This window comes from Lepidochelys kempii, chromosome 7 (genome assembly GCF_965140265.1).
Source record: "Lepidochelys kempii isolate rLepKem1 chromosome 7, rLepKem1.hap2, whole genome shotgun sequence".
Taxonomy (NCBI): Eukaryota; Metazoa; Chordata; order Testudines; family Cheloniidae; genus Lepidochelys; species Lepidochelys kempii.
The window spans coordinates 109141478-109150231 of NC_133262.1; positions in this window are offsets into that span (position 1 = coordinate 109141478).

An 8754-nucleotide genomic window follows, 5' to 3' on the forward strand; every position below is an offset into this window, starting at 1 on the left:
CAGGGTGATGCTCTGGTCTCTTGGTCCATAAGAGGAAGAAAGCAAGATCTTATTCACTTTCTAGGCAGAAGCCTCCATCTTTCTCATATCAACATTGTGACAGAGCATTGGACAACAGCAGGTGATCCAGCACTCACACCTGAATATGGGAACTGTGCCAAATTGATAGATTGAGGATAAACTGGAGAGAGTTAAAAGCTATTTACCTCATGAATTCAGAGGCATGGGCGGCAAGTTCTATGGGTCCGTGGTGCCCGGGCACCAGGAATATTCCTGTCCCAGGGGCCCGGCTCCAGCAAAGTTTCCCACACACTCCCCCTGCGCTTCCCCCGGACCCACCTGCCGCCCCCAGGCGATTTAAAACAGCCCGGGGGCTCCCACCACCACCCAGCCGCGCAGCAGGGCCGAGCAGCTTCCTGCATGCTTGTTCCACGTGGTTGCCAGCAGGTCCTTGCAGACTATGTGAGGGGGTTGTGCTGCTGCACACTGTCCCTGTCTGTAACGCCCCTGCGGCCAATGGGAAGCTGCTGGGGCAGTGCCTGGAGACAGCAGCATGAGGAGACCCCCCAGACTGCCCTGCCTAGGAGCCACTGCCGGAGGGGGTGCCCCAGGTGAGCATCGAACCCCCCATCCATTTCCAGAGCCTGCACCCATACCCCCTCCGCAAACACACCCTTCGGCCCCCAGATTTCCTCCTGCACCCCCACCCCTGCACCCCCTCTCACCCCCAAACTCCATCCCAGAGCCTGCACCCCACACCCCATCCCCTACCAAACTCCTTCCCAGAGCCCGACCCCTCACACCCCTTGCACCCAAACTCCCTCCCAGAGCCTGCATCCCCACTCCCTTGTGCATCCCAATTGCCTGAACCCCAGACCCCCTCCCCCACCCAAACTCCCTCCCAGAGCTGTAGGCAGGTGTGTGGGGGGAGTTTGCAGGGGGGACGGTTCTGGGTGTTCTGGGCACCACCAAAATTTCTACAAACCTGCCGCCCCTGCTCAGAGGGTACAAAGGTACAGGAAGGAACCTTTCTGTAGGAAAAGAGAAAGTGGAAGAGCTGTAGGCCAGGCCTAGGAAACTTTAGGGCATGTCTGCGCCTCAATAAAAAAACCTGCAGCACCAAATTTTCTGGACTGTTTGACGACAGTTTATCAGCCAAAAATATGTAACATGGAACCTACCAATGGAAGTTTCTCACCACATGCTATCACGTCTCATTTGGTAGACAGATCTTTTAAATGTCTGCCAACATGTTCTGTTTCATCCACTGCCCCCTCAAGGACTCTGGAGACAGATGTGTCCAAGATAGGTTCGGATGCTCACTTGGACTCTCTCTGAATTCAAGGCATGTGGTCCTGAGCACAGTCTCAATTGCACATAGATATACTAGGAGCTCAGGGTCCTTCCTTTCCCTCTTTGAGGATATCACTGTTCATATTCTGATGGACAATATGACTCTTATGCTCTGTATAAACAGAGAGGGTTAAGACCTCTGCCCCAGCCAGGACTGAGCTCTCAGCCTTGGCCCTGGCTGGAGCTCCAAATCCCGAGCCGCTCCCCCATTCCGCCCCTTCTGCCCACAGACCCACCCGTGGACCCACCCCATTCCACCCCTTCCCTCGTGGCTCCACTTCTGTTTTGCCCCTTCCCCTGCACCTATGCCCCCATTCCGCCCGCACTTCGCCTCTTCCCCCTGAGGCTCCGCCCCCACTCACTCCATCCATCCCTCCGCCGCTGTGGCCCCAAGACTGGAAAAGTTCGCTGCTCCCACTGGAGCCCCAAGAGCTTCTCCAGCCTCAGGGCCATGGTGGGGGGATATTTTTCCAGGGGCTCCAAATCCACCACTGTCCCCCTCCCCCGATGGCATGAGTTTTCCTGCCTCCATTACGCACTGCCCATGAGAAAGACCTCTACTAGAAAGACATATTAATTGAAGTGAACACATTTCTCTTCATGGTCTATTCAGAATCATCCAAGAATCCTTGGACTTTTCTATATGAGTCATCTTGGACTATTTATTGTCTTTAAACTTCCTCTTGTGTTATTGTCTTTCGACTTTCAGCGGGATCCACTTAGCTGCTATATCAGCATATCATCCACTTGCAGATAGTCACTCAATTTTTTCTCACCCTGCAGTATATAGATTTATAAAAGGTCTGATTCATGGTTTCCACCAGTTAAGGAATCATTGCCCCTTTGGGACTTGAATGTAATACTCACATTGTTGATGGACCCTCCATTTGAGACAATGGCAACATGTTCTTTATTTCTTTTGTTAAGACAGTGTTTCTAGTAGCTATTGGCCCACAGAGTGGGAGAAATTCAAGCATTAATGGCAGGGCCATCATATATTGTCTTTCAAAAAGGCAAAGTCACACTCAAACCATAACCAATGCTTTTTGGCAAAAATAGTCTTGGACTTTCATATGAATCAGTTTATACACCGACCAGTGATTTCGCTTAAATCTCACGATTCTCCTGGGGAGATTAAACTCCACAGATCAGATGTATACAGGGCTATGTCCTTTTATCTTTCTAGGATGAAGTATTTTCATAAATCACCTAGACTTTTTGTGACTCTTACTAATAAGTCTAAAGGGCAAGCTGTTTCCTCTCAAAATACTTTCTAAATGGATTACAGGCTGCATTAAAGATTGCCTACTTTCTGTACAAACTTCCTATTCCAAGTTAGGGCTCATTCTACTAGGTACCAGTTGTCAAGGTTCCTTCCCCACTCTGAACTCTAGGGTACAGATGTGGGGACCTGCATGAAAGAGCCCCTAAGCTTATTCTTACCAGCTTAGGTTAAAAACTTCCCCAAGGTACAAACTTTGCCTTGTCCTTGAACCCTATGCTTCCACCACGAAGCATTTTAAACAAAGAACAGGGAAAGAGACCACTTGGAGACATCTTCCCCCAAAATATCCCCCCAAGCCCTACACCCCCTTTCCTGGGGAAGGCTTGATAAGAATCCTCACCAATTGGTTCAGGTGAACACAGACCCAAACCCTTGGATCTTAAGAACAATGAAAAATCAATCAGGTTCTTAAAATAAGAATTTTAATTAAAGAAAAGGCAAAAGAATCACCTCTATAAGATCAGGATGGTAAATACCTTACAGGGTAATCAGATTCAAAACATAGAGAATCCCTCTAGGCAAAACTTTAAGTTACAAAAAGACACAAAAACAGGAATATACATTCCCTCCAGCACAGCTTATTTTACCAGCCATTAAACAAAAGAAAATCTAATGTGTTTTCTAGCTAGATTACTTAGTAACTTAACAGGAGTTGGAAGGCTTGCATTTCTGATCTATTCCCGGTAAAAGCATCACACAGACAGACAGAACCCTTTGTTCCCCCCTCCCTCCAGATTGGAAAGTATGTTGTCTCCTCATTGGTCATCTTGTGTCAGGTGCCAGCGAGGTTACCTTAGCTTCTTAACCCTTTACAGGTGAAAGGGTTTTGCCTCTGGCCAGGAGAGATTTTACAGCATTGTATACTGAAAGGTGGTTACCCTTCCCTTTATATTTATGACACCAGTCAACAACCGTGGCTTGTTGAAGAGAGGTTACTATTCCTGAAATCTGTAGAGCAGCTACCTGGAGTTAGGTACCTATGTTTTCCTGTCAGTACTCCATTGTCACATCTTGTAGATCAGATGCTCACTTTTGCAAAGCTGTTGTATAGTCATTATTTTAATAGGGATTCAATCAGCTACCTCCTTAGAAGGTAGTTGCTAGCCACTTACCTACAGTGGGTCCATGCGGAGAAATGCTTGAAGAAGAAAAATAGGTTACTTACCTTACAGTTACAAGTTCTTCTAGATGCCTTTTATACCTTCTCTGAAAGGGGTGCAGGGCACATGTATAGCCCCAATGGATGCTACTGGCTGAAAGACTCCCAGCTTGTTCTCGTGAGGTGCACACATATTCAGTCAAATTTGTGCAGACTAAGGAATAATGAAAAACTCCTCTTACTATAAAGTAAATAACCTGCCTTTAAAATATTTGCAGAACCAGGCTCTTATGCTAGTGTAACCAAAAGTAAAATGTGGCCCCATGCTTGGGTTTGGCAATACTGTCACAGGAAGATGATTCAGGAAGGAGTAAAGTCAATAGGCCAAGCCTTTTGGTGACTCATTAGGCAGTTCAGATCACATGATGTTGGCTTCCCCTTCTTTCCTTCTGCTTCTACATGTATCCAGGTATCTAGTTTTATTACATTACTAATCTCTATTGCTTTCACAGCTGGAAATGAGGAGGAGGAGGAGGAGCCAGTGGAAGTCCTAGGGGTTGCTGCTATATAAGAGAAGGAGACAAAGGAGAAAAGAGTCCTTTCCAGGGACAGACCCATGGCTGGCACTTGAGCTGCCAGCCACCATCAGCAACTGCCAGTGGGAAAGAAATATTCAGGAAAGAAAGGAACTGGGCAATAAGTGCAAGGGAGGAGGGGACCAGATCAAAGAGAAGCACCATCGACGGGAAAAGGAGAGCATAAGAACACATTCAGAAGAGAAGGGGAACAAGCTGCCAGGCAGCATGGGGAAGAAAGCAGGGGAGAAAGGAGACAAGAGGTCAGGCAACAAGTGCAAGAAGAGAGGAGGCCCTGCAGCAGAGAAGCATGTGAATGAGAACTGGAAAAGCGAGAGAGAGAAAAAACAGAACAGATGGAAGGGGAAGATGAAGCCATATTCATTATATTGGTGGGTTTTGTCCTTTGCTAACTAAAGAAAGCTCCTTGTAGCTTGGAATCAGGTTTGGAAGATTAATCTGAACTGGTATCAGTCTGATGATCTTGTTACCTGGGGTTCTTTCAACTCAAAGCTCTTCGTAACTTTTACTCTGTGCGAGGTGGTGTCAGGAAATATATCAGGGGAGACACGGCCGTCTGACCGATAGATGGCTGGCACAAACAGGACAACACAAGAGTGCTTTCACTTAAAGCTAAACTTTACTTAGTCTCAAGCACCTATATACACGTCCACAACAGGTTAGTAAAACACCTCCAACCCTTGATAATCACCAAAGCTAAGTGTGGCTCTCGAGTGGCACAGCTGCCGGTGGGAAACACAAGATGCATCCAGAGAGAGAGTCCAGTCCTGAAGAGTCCCACCACCTCAAACTTTCCCCCCTTATTTATACATTAGTAATAGAATGACATGTCCCTTAAAGAAAACTTGTTAAGCAAGCAGTTCCAATGGGCAAGCAAGGGGCTCCTTCTGATTATCGATTAACCAGGTGTGGGTTTTTTCAGAGTTTGCAGCCTTGAGGCGCATTCATGGGGCACATCCTGTTCTTCTAAGATGCATGTATCAGCAACTTCAACACAATTCTTATCAGGAAGGATGCGGGGTCAAGCTTCCCTCTCTGTGGCACCGAAAAACCCCCTCCCCTCCTGCCTTGGTTAAACTGAGACTGCTGAATGGCCAATTTACAGCCTGCTGACTTGGCTGCTTTTAGCAATAAGCTATAGTGGTTTCAGGCACTTTACTGGTTTGCCAAAGTTTCCCCATACAATCTAGTATGTCCCCAAAGGCTTACTGTGCTGGCCAACTGAAGAGGAAGGGGGACAGTACTCCTAGCCCCAAGGGTGGACAGCTAAAGAGGAGTTGCTGTGCTTCCTGGAACTGAGGGGAACTCCAGGTAGGCTTCCTGGATTAACTGAACCACTAGTTATCTGATGGTTTTGGTTGTCCCCTGAAACCTTTAGCTAATCAGGATACCACTGCATTGTCTATATCTAGGCATATTTTCCAACCCCAGGAATACCATATATTGATGCTAGTAAGAGTTACCCACTCATCATGGGGAGAATAGACTTAAGGTTGTGCCCCATCAGTCTCATTTGTAGCATTGTTTTGAACCATAGGGTTCTACAGATAATACTTCACTCAGTGTACCTTATAAACAGGCCACTGAGAAAATTGAATCTATTTAAAAATAGCTTCATAAAACATACACAGAACATGTCAAAGCTAGTTTTATTACTTTGCTAATCTCTATTGCTTCAACTCTTGTAACCTATTCTCTGGGCAGCCTCCTTCACTTCAAACACTTTTCATCACACTGAACACTCATTCTTCTGCACAGCTTGTTCCTGGTACAGACACAACAAATTCTGTCCTGAAAAAAGTTCCTGAGACATTAGGAACTACATATGATAAATCAAGATATATGAGCACTTTAAGAGGGTCCAAGCAGCAGCTATTGACAGAGGGATACTGTAGACACATGGTTCCATTAGAGGCACATTGTCAGAGAGTGGGATAGTGCAAAGCCAGTGCAGAAAGGTGGGGCATTTGCAGGAACAGCCCTGGCTCTTGCTGATTTAAGGGCTGGCTCTGTGGTTCATTCCATGGCGGCAAACCCTACTTCCCAACATAATATTTGAGAAGGAAATACATGAAGGGTCTTCCTGGAGATTTCAACCCCCTTAATCCCCTTCTACGGAGTTTTAAGGGGGAATCCAGCTCTACAATATACAGGTTATTCTTACAATTCCTTTTAAAGGGACATCAAGCTGATTTGTCCCCGCCTTTTAAATAGCTTAAAAGATGCATAACTGTTCTGTCTTCCTGGTCTACAGTAAAGGTCACATTTTGCCCCATTTACACCCCAGGTAACCCCATCGTTCTTAGTAGTGTTCCTAAGAGCAGCACAATTTGGCTTTAGTTGTTTATTTTTACAAACAACCACTGCAATGCTGAATAATTACGAATATAAATCACTACCTTTAGAGGGTCTGTTGTTACCATGGTATTCTGTTGCAATATGTATATGGCGCCCCTCATTTGAAATACTAGTACTTCTAATCATGCTCCCAGTTCACAAGAGTAAAGCTGTAAAAGAATTAATGCCTGAACAGAACTCCCATTAACTTTAATGGGAACTGCATAAACACTAAAGGGGGAATAGACACCCAAGTATACATACTACACAGGAACAAAGCTGTTCAGGCCTGCATGTTGTAATCACAGTGCACGTACACAGCTTCCCCTAATAAGAGCATATGGGGATTCACAAGGGACACAGTCAGCTCAAATTTAGCCCCAAATTTCAGATTTTTGTATAATCAGTCTTTTCCAGTAGAAAGTATCCAAAGAGCTATACAAAATATTTCCTATGTTTGTTTCCATTGCATTTTAAAAAACAAACAAACGTGGCGTTGCAGCGTTTGCAGCCCACTCACCATAGCACTCAGACACCGAAAGTGAACCTGCGAACAAAGTAAAACTGACTGATTTCTGAAGTCAAAGTGAAGCTGACTGTCCAAACTCAGAAAAATGCAAAAAGTAAACAAACAACAATGGCAGTGAAAAGTACTCTGGATTTTTGAAATTCTTTCATTTTACTAATGTAAGGTGTTATTAATAACAGAGGTAAATTCATGTGTTTATTTAAAATGTATTAATTTTAGGTTGACCATGTCCCTTTCATCTTGGATAATTTGGGTTGCTCTCTCTCAGTCAACTATTGGCTTAGGAGGAAGTATTTGTGCCTACAAAGAGATCAGGAAAATCTGCCGTCTTTCATAAGAAATTAGGAGATGTAGGGAGCAGATTCTCAGCGTCGGGTTAGTGTTACAGGCCTCCACCTAGTGGATAGATTGCTATTCTATACTCATACTGCAACTGGCTACAATAATTAGGAATCGGTTTTGCCATCCCAGGAGACTACAGCAAATTTGGATTGTCCCAGCCAAAGCAAAAGAACTATTGTAGGAGCTCAGCATGCCCAATCGTGGTGATGTCACTGCTTTAAGAAAGACGCAGATCCTAAATGAAAACCAGTTGAAAAGGGAAAGGGAGAGGTTTCTTTCAGCATCATTAAAAGTAGTGACAGCAGGAGGCCACATGTGGAAGCACAAGACCCAACAGTAATGTATGTGTCTTTCTCTCAACTTTTCCACCAAGTTCAAAATCCTCGTCTACTTATTACTGCAGTAAATTTTAAAAATCTTTTTTCAGTGTCACTGCTATTGCTCTGGCCTCTGCTTTGCTGCTTTGGCACAGTTGTAAACAGTGACTTCTTTTTGTGAATGGATAAAAAGTGGTGCTTCTAGAAAAGGCTGATCCAGAAAAAAATGCAGACCAGCATGTGACGGGCTCTGGGTGCCGAGCCAGGCTGTCCCCGTTGGCCTAGTGTGGGGTTGGTACACACTGTCGTCGGGTTTTCCTGCTACTACAGTGAGTTGCAGCCAGGTGGGCTCCTGTCCCCAGGTGGGGCCATATAAACAAATAGTCCATGACCCTTGAGCCTCTGGGCTGGGATCAACATCCACAACTGGATGGGGCAGAACAATGATCCATTTGTAGCCCCTGGGCAGGGCAAAACAAACAGTCTATAGCCCCTATGCCTCAGAGCTGGGACGTAAAGCAGACAGCAGTCACGGCTGGTGGCCTGTGGAGTGGTAAGGAAACCCTGCCCCGTCCTCTCCACCAGGTTCCAACCCAGGGCCCTATGAAGTCAGGGAACTCCATGCTAGGGGTTCAGGCATCAGCTTCTACTACCTTCCCTGGGTCACTTCCTACCACAAGTTGCGTCCTGGGCACCTCCTCAGCTGGCGACCACCACAGGCATGTTGCACATATGCTAAGAGTCTCAAGGTTGTGTACGGCTTCCCATCACGGTAGTATCGGAGTACTGTCACACAACATAAATTACACCAGCATAAGCGCTCATGTGCACAGCACTATGTTGGCAGGAGAGCTTCTCCCACTGATATAGCTTCTGGCACTGGCGGAAATGTTTTT